The sequence below is a fragment of the Delphinapterus leucas genome, chromosome 10 (assembly GCF_059928025.1).
Source record: "Delphinapterus leucas isolate spDelLeu-1000000601 "Yukka" chromosome 10, BTC_Dleu_Yukka2, whole genome shotgun sequence".
NCBI classification, from domain to species: domain Eukaryota; kingdom Metazoa; phylum Chordata; class Mammalia; order Artiodactyla; family Monodontidae; genus Delphinapterus; species Delphinapterus leucas.
In genome coordinates, this window is record NC_143138.1 from 11,225,843 (window position 1) to 11,242,336 (window position 16,494).

A 16,494-nucleotide genomic window follows, 5' to 3' on the forward strand; every position below is an offset into this window, starting at 1 on the left:
ATGGCTCTCTCTCAATTGTCAGAAAGTTCCTTAAGTATTTGCAAAGAGAGACTAATAAAAATGATCAGAAATCACTCAGCAGACATACGGCCTTATAACATAATAATGGGGTGATAACTGGATGATTTAACTCATCCTCACAAAAATTCAACAAATATCCCCAGTTTCCTCATGAGTGGAAACATGGTGGAATAATCCAAGCCTATCATCGAAGGTTCACTGTTTCTAATGAAGCCCCGAGCCCAGTGTATACTTCTGACTTCTCCTAAGAACTCATGGAGATATTTCCATCAAGGTAATCAGGAAAAGGGCTAACTGAATTGCCTAGAAATTTTTGTTTCAGGTAACACAGTAAAAGTCCCAGGAGCCATGTTTGTGTAGGACATTGGGATTTGTTCTAGAACACAAAGGTAGCCTACAGTGGTTGGTAACTTTAGGTTCATCTTTCATCCAATTGATGAAGAGCCATATCCACTATTAAATCAACTGAGGGTGTCTCACCTCAGAGCAATCCGAAAAGACCCTGTTCGCTTTGCCATCAAGACCATCTCCACAACTCTTCTTCTATTATCCAAATATCTCTTTTTCTTGCTTCACAGCCCACAGTTTAAGCAGAGTAAGCCTGTCTGTTTTCAATTCTTAACTTTTCACACACACGGCAAATGAGAGGAACTTCTGAACACTGCGATCATCTGGCTGATGAGCAAGCTGTTTTTCATTTCTGGCAACAAATACTCTTGGCTTATCTTGACGGGAAGAAAATGGATGAAAATACACTCTGGTTGGATATCATTGATAGCATTTGTCATCTTTGCAGCTAAAAAAAATTAGCTTAGAAAATGTTTCCCTCGGTATTGCAGAAGATGGCAAAAGAATTGGCACCACCACTGAGATGCCAGTTGAACTGAATTCATAAATGAGGTAGCCTACTGTGATCTTTTTCATAACAAACACAATATCTCATCATGAAGCGGGAGGAGGACCGCACCAGCAGTGAGGACCTTTGGGGCCTGGACTGGCAGCCCCGTGGGTAGACACAGTACCTTTAAAGGTTCACTTAACATGTCTGAAACCTGTCCTCCTTTGTATTAGTTTGCTAGGGCTGCCGTAACAAAGTACTAAAAATGGGCAACTTAAACAACAGAAATGGGGCTTCCCTGGTGGCCCAGTGGTTGAGAGTCCGCCTGCCGATGCAGGGGACACGGGTTCGTGCCCTGGTCCGGGAAGATCCCACATGCCGCGGAGCAGCTGGGCCCGTAAGCCATGGCCGCTGAGCCCGCGCGTCCGGAGCCTCACAGCACTGGAGGCTAGAAGTCCAAGATCAAGGTGTTGGCAGGGTTGATTTCTCCTGAGGCCTCTCTCCTGGGCTTGTAGATGGCCATCATCTCCCTGTGCCTTCACATATGGTCTTCTCTCTCTATGTGTCTGATCCTAATCTCATCCTCTTATAAGGATACCAGTCATATTGGATTAGGGCCCATCTTAATGACTTCACTTTAATCTGATCACCTCTTTAAAAACCCAATCTCCAAATACATTCTGAGGTACTGGGGGTTAGGACTTCAAAATATGAACATGGGAGGAACACAATTCAGCCCCTAATGCCCTCTGAGGGACTCATTTAACTGAAGAAGCTCAGCTCTGACAGATTCTGAGCCTATGGCCTGGATCCACAAATGAAGTGAGTGGGGGGGGGGGTAGTCACCTGGCATCCATCTTGCCATGATTCACTCACAACAAAACATGGAGGAAGTAAAACGAATGGGCACTTCACTTGAAAGCAGGGAAGTCCATATCATGGATTCTAGGGGCTGTGAGAATCACGATGCCACCTCTCAGAGGAATGAGAAAGACCAATAAACGAGATTACTTCCACTCTAAGGTGAAAGTGTTTTATGACTGCATTTTCTCACCCGCATTGACCATGCCCATTCACCAAAGCCCAGGACAAAAGGGTTTTTCCCTTATAACGTTTAGAAACAGCAAAGAGCAGGGGAATGAATCATCAAACAAGCAGAACACTCTTCCTATGACTCTTTTACCTAAGTGAAAACATTACTTCCTGAAAGAGTGAAAAGAGAGAAAAGTGGCAGGAGATGACTAACAGAGGTGACTGGGCTGATACAAAGAGCTTCAGGACAGCATGAACTTTATAAACAGGCGGGGTTAAATGATGAAACGAAGGCGGGTGAGCACACTCCCTCAGGGAAATGAGGCTTGGGGGGAGTTGTGAATAAGAGGCTCCCCAAAAAAGATGTATGTGTAGTTTACTTTATAGTTCCACCAACGTGCAGCAGCGGGTGGGGCAGGATGGTCCTAAACACCCTGTGACACGTAGTTACACAGAAGCTGGGTGGCTTTATTCAAACGACAACTCCTTATTCATCACCCCCTCTTGCAGCGCCGCTCAGTCACGAGCCACGTGCTGGCAGTGGCCCGGAAGCGATGGGAAGGCCAGCAGCTCACGACTACGGAGTTTCTTGGAAAAGATGTAGCTCTGCGTCATGGCCTGTGTTACGAGTTTATTTGCGTCTCCCAAAAAGATATGTTGAACTCCTAACTCCCAATACCTCTGAATGGGACCTTATCTGGAAAGAGGGTCACTGCAGATGTCATTAGTTACGATGAGGTCATACTACAGTAGAGTGGGCCCTTAATCCAAAATGGCTGACACCCTTATGAGAAGAGGCTAAATTTGGGCACAGAAACAGATATACGGGAAGAATGTCATGTGATGACAGAAACAGAGGTTGGAAGGAGGCATCTACAAGCCAAGGAATTCCAATGATTGCCAGCAAATACCAAAAGCTAGGAGAGGCAAGGAAGGATTCTCTCCTACAGGTCTCAGAAGGAGCAGGGCCCTGCTGACACCTTGATTTCAGACCTCTTGCCTCTGCAAGAGTTTCTGTTATTTAAGGCATCCATTTTGTGGTACTCTGTTACATGGCAGCCACAAGATACTAAAACAGCCCATCACACACTGTGGTGAACCCCACAAGATTCACTCCACATGTTCTTCTGCTCCATGGCTTCTAAAAAAATACTCTACCGGGCTTCCCTGGTGGCGCAGTGGTTGAGAGTCTGCCTGCCGAAGCACGGGACGCGGGTTTGTGCCCCGGTCCGGGAAGATCCCACATGCCGCGGAGCGGCTGGGCCCGTGAGCCATGGCCACTGAGGCTGCGCGTCCGGAGCCTGTGCTCCGCAACGGGAGAGGCCCCAGCAGTGAGAGGCCCGCGTACCGAAAGAAAAATAAAAAACAAAAAAAACTCTACCAAAGGCCTCCACTTTCAGGAACTTGGCTTTTTTCCAGTTTTTAAAAAACTTTATTGGTCCTCCACCTTCTTATGCCAACATGTTGCACAAACACTCAGTAGATCAGAGCTGGAGACAGATTATCTACCTGTTGTAAGTGATGACTTCTGTAATCTCAGCTTATCACTGATCATCATGACCTTGGGCAAGTCTGTAGGACATTGTCTCTTCATTACAAAATGAAGGACTTGAACTATAGTAATTTCTAGTCTGAAACACTGAAGACCATGACCCTTCTTTTTCTTCATCAGTGTTTTACACTCCAAGATGATAAATGAGAAAGGGAGCAAAAATGTGATTAGTTTCCTTCTCTCTTGTGCTTAAGGTCTTGATACAAAACTTAAATGGAAAATATTTGTTGAATAAACTGTTTAGTAAGTCGCAAGAGGGAAGAGAAAGGATATCAGTTCAAAGGAGATGTTTCAAACTGTAGTAAGTAATCAACATTTACTGATGCCTACTGAGAGACTGAATATATTGATACAAATGAACAATGGCCTCATCATATATAATAGAGTTCTGACCTACAATCTGCAATAACCAGCCCAGGAAAACAACACATTTTCTACGGTAACCAGTCCAGGAAGTCAGCGTACTGTGTCAGGGTTATAGAAAGTCGGCAACAATCCAGGAAGCCAAATAATAACCCCTGTAACAACTGGGCCAAAATGACCAGAACTTAGCAACTGACAGCTTTCGTAATTTTTGTCCCTTCCAACACAGGACCAACTAGAGAAAATCAAATACACACCCCTAACTGATCCCATGGGATGCCTTGCTTCCAGTTACCTGCCTCCAGCTTCCCCAGGCCCACGGTCTCCAATCAAGACACACCCCAAGCCTTCCCTTTTTTCCCCTATAAATCTTTCCCACTCTTCTTCATTTATTTCCACACTAAAAAATGCAAATAAATCCTATGCTAGACTCTTGGCAGATAGGGAAAAATACAAGGAGGTGTAAGACATGGTCCTTATACTTAACAAACTTTAAAACATTGGGATTTGAGATAAAATGCACAGAGAACAAGAACAACTACCACAACAACTAAGCAAGCAATAAAATCGTTCAGGAATAATAATTCTCAAGTGCAAGTTCCAGGCAATGAGTGTAGAAGTCTGAAGGAGAGAGATTACTTTCAGCTGGGGAAATCAGATGTGAACTGGATTTCAGTACACAGAAAGGAATTATTCTAGTAAGTGAGTCCCCTTGCTCACATGATTACTTAAACTTGAAAGTCTGTGGTAACAGGAAAGAGCCCTGGCAGGAAACGTGTTTGTTCCACGACTACTTTGTCACTAAAGGAGGGTGATTTTTGGGGAAGCCCCCTCCTTTCTCTTCATAAGCGCCAACTGAGTCAGGGCCTTCCCTGAGTCACTCGGACTGTAGACACGATGAGCTCAGCCAGTGGCCTCTGTGTTTCCATTCCAAATCTCTGCCCCAAATTCAGGGCTGCCCACCAAGTGTAGATGTTTATCCCCACCAGGCAATTGCTGAGGGCCAAGCAGAGGAGCCCTCTCTGATGAGGCTTTAGGGAACCCAATAAATAGGACCCCGCTTTCCTGCCCAAGTTCTGGGTCAATTAAGAGGCATAAGTATAAGACAGATCGAGGTAAAAACATCACCTTTTCTTTTCAAATTGACAAAGTCTTGGTTAGAGAGTGTGACTTCAGGTCTGCAAACTTGTTAATACTGTACCACTGAACTGAAGTCCCCTGGCCAGCACCAGGCAGTGCTGAAAGGTAGGAAACTTTACTACATGAGGAACTGCCCCTTAAAACTTAAGGCTTGAAGGAGCAGAAAATGTTCACTTTCTCCAGGCAATTCCCATACGGAGAGAAAGGAGGCAGTGAGACACACATCTTCAACTGATTCTCCCAGACTAACCATTTTCCTCTCCCTCCAATGAGATGAAGGAGATGATGGAGAGAGCGAGCCCCGGGGATTTACTCAATGGAAGCATGTTCCCCTGGAAACAAGAGGAGTGGGGAATAAACATTCCTATGTAACACCTACAACAGGCAGGGCTAAGTCTCTGCAGGGTTGAAGTCTCTAACACACACACACACACACACACACACACACACGAGTACATGCTCACATGTGAGCACACACGGCTACCAAAGCTGTGGTCATGTTTTCTAGTTCTAGAATTTGTGACTTTTTTTTTTTTTTTTTTTTTTGCGGTACGCGGGCCTCTCACTGTTGTGGCCTCTCCCGTTGCGGAGCACAGGCTCCGGACGCGCAGCCTCAGTGGCCATGGCTCACGGGCCCAGCCGCTCCGCAGCATGTGGGATCCTCCCGGACCGGGGCACGAACCCGCGTCCCCTGCATCGGCAGGCGGGCTCTCAACCACTGCGCCACCAGGGAAGCCCCTGTGACAACTTTTAACTCTAAGGGGAACAAATGTATTCATGGAGAGAATCTCCCAAGTGACGGACTGCCCTCAGCATGACCAGTGTTAAGTGCCGACCCCTAAGTCAGGTGTCCCGAATCCCCATCCTAGTCCTGGCATTAAGTGGCTCTATAATTATTCAAGGTCACTTACCCTCCAGGTGCTCTGTCCCTGATTAGGCACCGGTAATCATGGCACTTGTCTTGCCATGTGCGTAAGACGGGAGACAAAATGAGAAATGGTCGCTAAATAACTCAGCTCCATTCCCCGGAGGCACTGAGGCTGTCCCATATTAAGAGAAAATAGTAATGTTTTTCTTGAAATATGGAATAAACGTGGAGCAGCCTTCCGTCAGCACTTCGAACATTTTCAGCACTAGCGAATTCATCCGAGAGTGGACGTCACAAAAGAGAGACAGAAGACAGGGGCGGTGGAGGCCCCTGAACCTGTAAGATTAAGAGCTGGGTGTTTCCCACACAATTTGGATACATACCCAGGGATTTAGTAACATATTTGTGATTAATTACACAGATAACTCTGAAAAGCTGAGACAGGTTCTCTTTTACCCTCAGGGAAATTTTATCTGAATCATTCCTTAGGAACAAGGGACTAAAACACCCCTATTCCAAAAGTTATCCATCGGAGGATGGGATGATTTTGAAAGGGCACCCAACTTTTTCCCCTGCAGTTTCCTGAAGGAGAATCACTACTGTCAGATTAGCCCTTGGTCATGACTTCTTTGCAAATTCCTTGACAACACATTGACCTTAGACCTAGTTTGAGAAATGGTGGGGAGAAAGGAAAGGAGAAATAAAGGAGAAACTAGGGTTGAAGAAGGAGAGAAGAAAGAAGGGTTAGTCTTGCAAATACAAGACAGGAAGAAAAATAAAGTGCAGAATTCTTCCAATTCCTGATTGGAATTTCCCGACTTGCCCCTGAAAGGGGCTACAGAGACCTCAAAGGCGGAGCTTTGTTCATTGGTAGATACACAGAAAGGCTCAGGAGGAAATGTAACTTCGATTGGAAAGGTGTAGAAGGACCTGCATTATTTCATCTTGTCATACTATTTCTCCACCTGTTATTCTCTCTGCTCGCCACCTCCCTTTCACATGCTTTCATTCATCACAAACTAGGAGCCAGGCGCTGTGACAGGTGCTACAGACACAGAGGACAAAGGCTACTCCCTGTTACCTTCTGGGAGATTTGGGCCAGGTAGGGGAGACATGAGAACCGTGTTCTGTTCCCATACAGTGAGAGAAGTGCTGAAGTAGACACAAACAAAGGGCATTCAGGAGCCCAGAGGATAGGGCTCTAACTTAGCGAGTGAGGTAAGGGACCACAGGAGGGGTCCTCCGTTGGGTTCCCCAAAACACAGACCCATAGACAGATTCGTGTGTGCAAGGCTTCCGGGAGATTGCTCACTTGCGAGGGAGGGAGGAAGACAGGGCCAGGCAGAGGAAGAAGTTTCGCTGCGATGCTGCTGCCAAAGAGGCCTTGGCTGACCCCTCAGGGAGCTCTAAAGCTGGGATGGCCTTTCAGAGCTGTCACTAACTGAGGCAAAGGGGCCAGGCCTTGGAGCGGGGCTTCGACCCCTCATTAGATGTGGGCCGTCCCAGGGGAGAGGTGTGACCTTAGGCAAGGCTGCTCCCTTGGGCCAAGGACAAATACAGGAGAGGGATTTATCGGTGAGGCAGCAGCAGGCAACACCCGGATGCTGAGATAATGAGCATCCCAGGCCTGAAGGGGAGATGGGCCAGCATCCACTCCAGGAGGCTTTCCACAAGAGACGGGAGCTACGTGTGGGAGCATGCCAGCACTGGCAAGAAGAGAAAGCGGCCTAGGAAGAAAGAACGGCGATGCACAAAGGCAAGGGACCTTCAGAAAGCACTGCACATGTGGAAAATGACCATCAATTCAGCAGACCCCTGAGGAAGGTTGGGAGGCAGGGCCTGAGGAGAGGAGTCGGGAGAGGTGAGCCAGGAGGGTGGGCAGCCAGATCATACGGAGCCCCACTGTCCACGCTGAAGAGTCTGGATTTTGCCTTGGAAATAGGGAGAAGCCAGTGAAGGGTTTTCAATACTGTTTACAAAGTTGTTTTCGGATTTATACTCATAAAGTTTGGAAAATGAGTTACGTACAAATGATAAAATACACCCATAATCCCACCACCCAGAGAAAACCATAATTAACATTTTGATGGTTTTCCTTCTGGTATTTTACTATTTATAGATATATGTATCTAGGCAAAGAGAAAAAGGTTTTCAAAACGTCAGATTATACCATAGGTACAGTTTTGTATTTGCTCTTGTGATTTATATCATAAGCACCTTCACATCATTAAATGTTTTCCAAACATGTGATTTAAATAATGGCATAGAAGTCTATTAATTGGATTTAACTAACGCTTTCCTTATTGTTAGTCTGGTTTTTTCCCAGATCTTTATCTACAACTCTTATTATATCCCTAAGATAAATTTCCCCAAAAAAGGAAATAATTGGGCTAAAAGATATGAACATTTTAAGATTAAGAACACCAATAGAAGGTTTAAAAGATAAAGCTGGATGCACAGAAATTTATTGTTTATTTCCTTTATGTTCTGTTGACTCACTTATTTGTCTTCAATGAAGGACAAGGAGAGAGGTCCAAGCAACTAATGGGTGTTCCAGTTAATGGAAGGTTCATCATGATGATTATGGGGTTATAACACAAACCCTCAGGGATCACATTCATGCTCTGACACTACTGGGGTCACAGAGGTCTGGTGGGCTAGAGCCTGTGCCACATCTAAAACTTAATCTGTCCTGACCCTCAACCAATTGGAGTATTCAGATTTCATGTTTTCCTTCCCGTTGGAAAAAATCCAAATGTCCAAAGCCCAACGTTGGATGACCTTTTCCCGCTGAAATTCTCTGACTGTATCTCTGCAAATGTTCCTTACAAGTGAGCTACACTATTAGCAGTACTTTCAACACGATGCTCTTTCTCCTAAGGCAGACAGAAGGAAGAACCTTTAAGCCTTCTATTGACATAACAGAAATTTTCCAAATGCCCTCAAATTTATCTTTATTTGTGCTGCTGCCTATAAATTACTTTCTCATGGGATATGGTTTGAATTACAGAAACAATCCCCCATTCCTTCCCCAGGGTTGCAGAATACTTCTTTTTGATGTTCATATCCTAATTTTAATCCATATATCATGTTCTGTTGATGGTCCCTGGAGCTTACATCAGACATAATTCTTGGGCAACGGGAAGTTAGGTTCCGGTAATGTGACCGGTTCCGTTTGTTAGGACCCTTCTGACAACAAGCTCTCTCTAAACAGCCCTCCTAACATGTGTTTATAATCACTTGGAGCTATCTCTATGGCACTTGAGTTACCTTCCATCTGAAGTGGCCCTTGCGGTAGCACTCATTCATCCAGCCTGCCCCCTGGCTTTGCGGTTTTTTAACCTGGCATCTCAGGGGGCAGAATGCTCTAACTGAAAGAGGACCAAGCTCGTATCAAGAGGCCTAGATTCTTGGCGAAGTTCTGCCACTAACAATCCAAGTGACGGAGAGGAATTTGCCTCCCATCTACCCATCTCTCGGAAGTGTCATGAGGATAAAACAAAGTAATACTCCTCAAAATAGAAAACAATGCACACACGCTTGCCTTGATGAAGGTGGCACGGTCGGTTCCGGGACGCCCCTCGGATACCGAACTCTGAGGATGTTCAAGTCGTTGTACGAAATGGTGCAGTGCAGCGCACTCTCCATATCTGCAGGCTCCACATCTGAGAGTACAGAGGGCTGACTGTATTCCATTGCAGTAATCTCATTTATATGAATGGAGCAAGAAATAATATAGTCCATAAAGAAAATGTATTCATTCAAAAAATGTATTAAGCCTGCCAGGGGTTAGAGCAGGCGCTTGGAGAAGCAAGAACTACAGAATCCAGTCCATGCAGTCAGGGGGTTCAGAGAGGGGCTGGAAAAGAGTATCTGTGGCAATGAGAAGGACCTTCACGGATGTGTGTGACGTGATGTGGAGCCTAGAGGAGGTAGCGAACCCTGCTCGGGGGAGGTCAGCACCAGTCAACACGTGATGCTTGAGCGAAGTCCTGAAGGATGAAAAAGACCACGTCCAGGAAGATAAATCAGGAAAGAAAGCATCACTCACGAAGAGCCTGAAGAAGTAAAAGGACACAGCACGTTCAAAGAACAGCAAGTCCATCCGGGTGCGGAAGTGCAAGAGTGTGTCGGGATGTGGCAAGGCTGAAGACGTGTGCTCCTGCCGCTGACGCTGCATTTGTCCTCTGGGCAGGACAGAGCCAGTGACGAGCTTTAAGCATGGTTGTATTAGTCACGGTCCAGGCAAGAAGCATATGGCACGCTGAATTTGGTAATTTAAGAAGTGTTTACAAAGGGATTGCGTTCAAAGGTGTGGGCGGGGTGTAGGGAGACCACAAGGGGTCCTGTTGCCATCCTTAGGCCTGAAGGGTGAGGGGAGAAACAGTAAGAAACTTGGAGGAGAGAGTCGTGTGGAAAAGCGCCATCGGACAGCCTGGGAGCATCCATCGAGGGATGAAATCGATGTGTGGGGACCTCCAGGGAAGGGGTCAGGGAGGTAAATGACCCTTCCCACTGCTCCCACCTCCCGTCTGACCAGTGCCTTCCATTGGCCAAACCCAGCCTGAAGCCAGAGGGCAAAAGAGGTTTGGGGGAAGAAGGCAAGGTGAGAAGGATGTCTCTGCAGGGACAGATGAAAGCTATCTAACACCAGGCAAGTAGCACCAGACTGGAATTTCATGAAGCTCTTCAGGCGGCAATATGGAGAGAGGGAGCTAGGGAGAAAATGGGAGAAGTAAGGCATAATCCAGGTGAGAAATGATGGGGACTTGACAAGGCAGTGGTGGCAGTAAGGAAGGGGTGCAATGGCTTCAGAGAATGTTCAGAAGGTACAGTCCAAAGAACGTGATGGTTACTGGCTGGTATGTCTCAAAAGTCCTTTCTCAGACATGTACAGCTCATCAGGCAACAAATAAAACAACAAAGAAACCAGACAATTCTGGGCGATGCAGCCCATTATTTCTGATGTCTGAGACCTGTCTTTCTTCAAGCAATTCATTTTCGTGGGGGTACCAACGCCTTGGATTTGGAAGCCAAGGCTTTAAGTGGTTCCATCCTTGTCAGCTATCTCGATATCCACCACCTGAGAAGAAATGTGGTGACTGTAGTGGGCCAAGTGGTGGCCCTTAAAAGATATGTCCACATCCCAGAACCTGTGAACATGACCTTAATTTGGGAAAACGGTCTTTGCAGATATAATTAAGGATTTCAAGATGACATCATCCTGAATTGGCCGGTGGGCCCTAAATGCATAACAAGTGTCTTTATGAGAGACAGAAAAGGAGAAGACATGGACACACAGAGAGAAGAAGGCCATGTGAACACGGAGGTAGAGATTGGAGTTAAATAGCCACAAGCCAAGGCACACCCGGAGCCCCCAGAGGCTGGAAAAGGCGAGGAAGCATTCTCCTCTGGAGCTTTCGGACACCTTGATTTCAGACGTCCAGAACTGTGAGAGAATACATTTCTGTTTTTTAAGCCACCCAGTTGGTGGCAATTTGTTATACGGCAGCCCTCAGACAAATACAGCAATGAACCAAAGAAAACCATATTCTGATGGCGTAAGAGTATATACGTGGAACGAGGCCAAATTTCAACTTTATTTTTTTCCTGTGTCAAACCTGTTTGGTGAGCTGGGGTAGTGCCTGGCTGAAAAAGTAAATGCTTTAAGTTGACTAAAGCCAGGTAGCAAAGCTTTAAAATTCCATATTTACACCCCCAGATGTGCAGGTGTGACATTCACGGCACAATCGGGTGAAACCAGCTTATCTACAGACAACTTCTGCAGTTCACCAGCCCTCATAATCACCTGTGCCCAAAGTCAAACCACCAGATGAAATGTCAGCTCTGTTCAGCATTCAACCCAACATGTGCCTTTAACTTCAGCTGCTAAAACGTTTGCCCCAGAAGCAAAACACAAGGCCTGCACTTGCTTGTTTGATGTCACACATCCTGGATTCTGCAGATGACCCAAGTGAAATAAAATCTGCATTGAAGACAGGACATCATAGCCATTTTAAAACATGTTACTGAGTATGTTTATCACCTTTCACTTTACCAAATAAGCTTCATGCCTTTATGGGAAAGAACTTCTGAGACACTCTAGCATACAAGAGATTGCTAAAAATATTCCAATCTGTTGCTTGGGTGTCTACGAATATGGTGGCATCACTGAACAAACCAGAGAGCCCAGGAGTAGGGGCAGGTTTGATGAAGTGGGACAGAAACATGATGGTCACCATTTTGAGGGTGTTGGACGTAAGATGCCTGAGCTCACGAGGTTTAGATTTCTGGTAAGCAGTTTTAAATATGTCTGAACTTAAGAGTAAAGTTTAAGAGGAGATTTCAGAGAGCTGTTTTCCCCTGTAAAAGCAAGAATTCTTTTTTTGTGGATGTCGCTCTTTCTAAACACGTTAATATATAAATCAAACACAGAACTGAATTTCCCTTCTATATGGCTCAAGGTTTGCTCCTTCTCACCAAAAGCAAGATTTCCATTTGAATCTACCTTGCCCCCATGCAGCCAACTGACCCCATTCCTAGATCCCAGAGTGCATCCTGTTTAGTCTAAACCTCTAAGGGTAATTCCATCCTTCTTGTAGAGCTGAAGATCGGCCAGGTGACTCAATTCTGGCCAACAAGATGGAAGGGCTAAAGCCTTTCTGGAAAAGGAGGTTCACTGCTTTTCTGCAGAAGTACCAGAAACCAGCTCCCTCTAACTCACACTCTCTGGTCATGAAAAGGGGGCACTAGCACTAATGCTAGTGGCAATCATTCTATGCCCATAAGGAGAGCCAGCCTTAGGATCAAGTCCGTGCTGCACGCACAGAGATGAAGACAGCCTGGGTTCTTACACTCAACACTGAGCCACTGGATCAGCCTTTCCTGGGCCACTTAGTCCACTTTCACATTTTCTATTAACCGCCAATGCAAGCATCCTAACCCATTCAGGTGTCTCCTGATCACCTTACCCTAGACCCCTCTGGTGAGGCTCCTGTCACCTGTCACTTGTCATTTCTTGGTGACAAATGAGACCACATGTGTTAAAGCCCCGAGCATGGAACTCAGCACACGTGAGGCCCTGGGTAAGTGTCCTGTCGGCTTGCTTCTCAGCTTTGAGCACTATCTCGCCCAGATCCCCACCATTGTTTCTGAAATGCTTTGTGTGCCAGGATCCAGGTCCAAGCAGACCTCCAGATAGCTGAGTGGTTAGAAGCCTCGCTACCTGGGAGGACTGCACCTGGGAACTCCGTGACCCAGAAACAGCAGCGAATCAGCCACCTTCCTTATTCGACTGCCACCGTGGCTAGTCACAGAGATCCTTACTCTTCAAGGGATTCAAATACGGTGGGATAGCATGAACACCACCATTATAAGCTCAGTAAAACTTGGTTTCTGATCATTCACAGCCAGTTCAAGATGTTCACACCTGCGTCACCATTGCCAGTATCAGGGCTCGCACTGCAGACATGCAGGAAGGCTGATTAATAAAGAATCCTGATTACTACAATGTCTGTAGTATCACTAAAGGAGAAGGCTGACACTCCGGCCAGTAACTTCTTTTGAAAAAGAGACCTCTGGATTTCCCCTCCCTTTACCCTGAATGCCTTAGTTCTGGGATGTTGGCCCAACCGGAGTTGTATAAATCTTCGTTTAGAGGTGTGTCTCAAACTTTGCTGAGCTATAACACTGCCCTAGAATGGCCTGTTCTATAACACATCCTAAAAAACCTTCCAAAAACGGCTCTGTTTTTGTCCTTTTGGTTTTTTGGTTAAAATTCATTTGAATTCAATATGGGAATCTTACAGTACTCTCATAAGACACTTGAGTCCTTGGGGTATTGTGGAAACAAATGCTGAAAATACTGGTCTGGGAACACCAGCCTGGGTGGCAAGTGCCCTCCCCATCTTGCCAGTGACTCACTCTGGTGACTCAGTGCTTGTCACACTGTAGCTCACCTTCCTCTGCCTCCCTGGAGGGAAATTAGGGATTCATTAGATAAAGGGTACAAAGTGCTTTCAGTTTTCCAGATACAAGTTAAGTAAATAAAAGGCATTATCATCTCCCAGATGTTAAGGAAGGAGAGTGGGGAGGAGCGAGGATAGGATCTTTCTTTCACAAAGGTGGTAACTAAACCAAAGGCCCCTGCAAAAGCCAAGACCTAGAAATTTCATAAAATGGAGAAGATTCTGATTACTGCCTTAACTATCAAAAATTTTAAATTTCCTGCAAACTTTAAGAAAAAGAAAATCTTGATGAGCTAGCCCAAATGCCTGTCATATATATTCAATTCCCTTTCTCCCTGAAAGACTAAAGTATCCAGTAATATTTTAATATCTATACTTTTATTTCTTTGCTATATAATCACATCAACTTGGACTCAAGGCAAATATGTGAAATTTTCAAACATAAAAAGAAGCCAGGTTACTCACCGAAGGGAAACCCTGTGTCAACCTTCATTACCACATGCCAAAAATGTCAGGCAAAGGCACTAATTTACTCAAACCAAGGCAAAACTAGCCTGCCAGTGCTCAGGAGTTCCTTCTCAGACATGTGCAGTGTTAACAGAGTACTGAACCTTAAACTCATTTGGAAAATGAACTTGTGAATTTTTTTCTTAGCAAATGCCACTGGCTGACCCTGCCTTCAAGTCAAAAAACTGAAACTCAGCTTGTCTTGTTTCCCTTGAGAACTGAGTTCTAAAGGCCACTAGTTTCAATACATTTTGCCAGAAATAACTTGAAGGCACTTCTGAACAGGCACCAAAGCCCTTGTAATGATGTAGTCATTTTAACTTAACCTTAAAATAACCTGATTTTTGTTTGTGACCAAAGTTTATATTGGAACACCTCCATGGAGGTAAAATCTAGTGCATTCACCCCAGGCAGGGCATTTACTGACAAACAAGAATTGGAACAGGAGGTTTAAGTTCAGATGCCAAAAAACCAAGGCTGTTTCTGAAAAGAAAGGCTTATCTACTTTGTCAACCAGTCTGGGATGAACCTAAGCCTTGGTTAGGTGAAAGAACCAATGGGTGAGTCTTCCTCTTCCAAAAGATTTCCTTTTCCTGCAAACATCTGCTAGAAAGTAGCAACTTGGAAGAAAAATATAAAGAGAGAGCAAAGATTATTTGCAAGCCAAAAACTGGAAACCACCAAAATGTCCTTCAATAGGTAAATGTTTGGAATACTACTCGGCAATAAGTGGAAATCAACTATCGATATACACAGCAACTTGGATGGAATTCAAGGGCCTTATGCTGAATGAAAAAAAAACCAGTCTCAATAGGTCACATCCTGTATAATATCATTTGTATAGTATTCTCAGATTAGTGGTTGTCATAGGTTAAAGATGGTAATTATGATTATAAACGGGTAGCTTGAGGGAGATCTCCAAGGTGATGGAGTAGTTCTGTTTCTTGATGGTTACAGGAATCTTACACGGGTGTGATAGAAAGGCACAGAACTCTCTGCACAATTTCCCAGTTTTGATACAGTACTATAATTACATAAAAGGTGACCTTGGGGGAGACTGGGTAAAGGGTGTATGGGAACACTCTGTAATTTCTTTGCTATCATTGCAACTTTTTATAAATCTATAATTGTTCAAAATAAAAAAGTAAAGAGAGAGAAAAAAAGGAACAAGGGAGGAAGTAGAAGAGAGAAAGGAAAAGAAACAACTTGGGATGAATACTGACAACTCCAGAGATGAAAGGCGACAGGGAAGACCTGGGGGACGGGACGGTAAGAGTAAATACTAGAAGTTACAGTCAGGCAGGCGGACAACCAGAAACTGTTTGGATTGTAAATTATATGTGAACTCAGTGGACAGAGAAGGTGGAAGGTCATTGAACTGTTACCCCTGAATGATACGGATAGAAATGAGGCACAGTGAGCAAGAAGACTGAGTAACTGTGGCAGCAGGAGCTGCAGGAAGGGCCGGCGGGAAGAGAGGGGGAGGTGCGGGGGTGGCATGCAGCACCTGGTACTCCCTAAGCTGAGACATTTGTCAAACGAGAGAAAGGAGGGTGATTGCGGATGATCCCTTCATTCTAGGTATGGCCTAGAAAGAAATCTTGGGAAGGAAGATGTGCCATAGAAATCAGTAAGTTAAGAAGAGGCAAAATCATTGGACTTGAGCAGAATTACTGATCAAACAATGTGAGGTGATCAAAGAATATCACAGCCAGGTGAGTCAGAAGGAGAAAAGAGCACACTCAGTCTTGGAAAAATGACAGAAAACGGGTCTTCAAGGAAGACAAATGATGAACAACAAAACACAATGACTTCCGGAAAGGCGTTTTCTACATGGGTTAAAAAGCCAACAACAACACACCCTGAATTTCCCAGATTTATTTAACAAGTATCTTTGACAGCCTAGTACATAGCAAGTATACATCAGCCTGAGTTTTATTTCAGAAAATATGACCTTAAAATGACAGTTCATGTAAAAGTAACACAGAACTGGAGGAGGATGAATTTTGTAAGGGAGGAAAGAACTTACAAGCCATCTTTTGGGCAAACATCTTGGAGTCTCCCAGGGCTACGGACCATGATCAGTAAACTTCAGTCTCCCGGGGAATAAGCGATAAGATTAAAATCAAGAAATTAATATAGTAATTCTGAGATCTTTGAGATTTACTGTGGTCATAAAGGAATTCTTATCACATGGGGAAAAGTG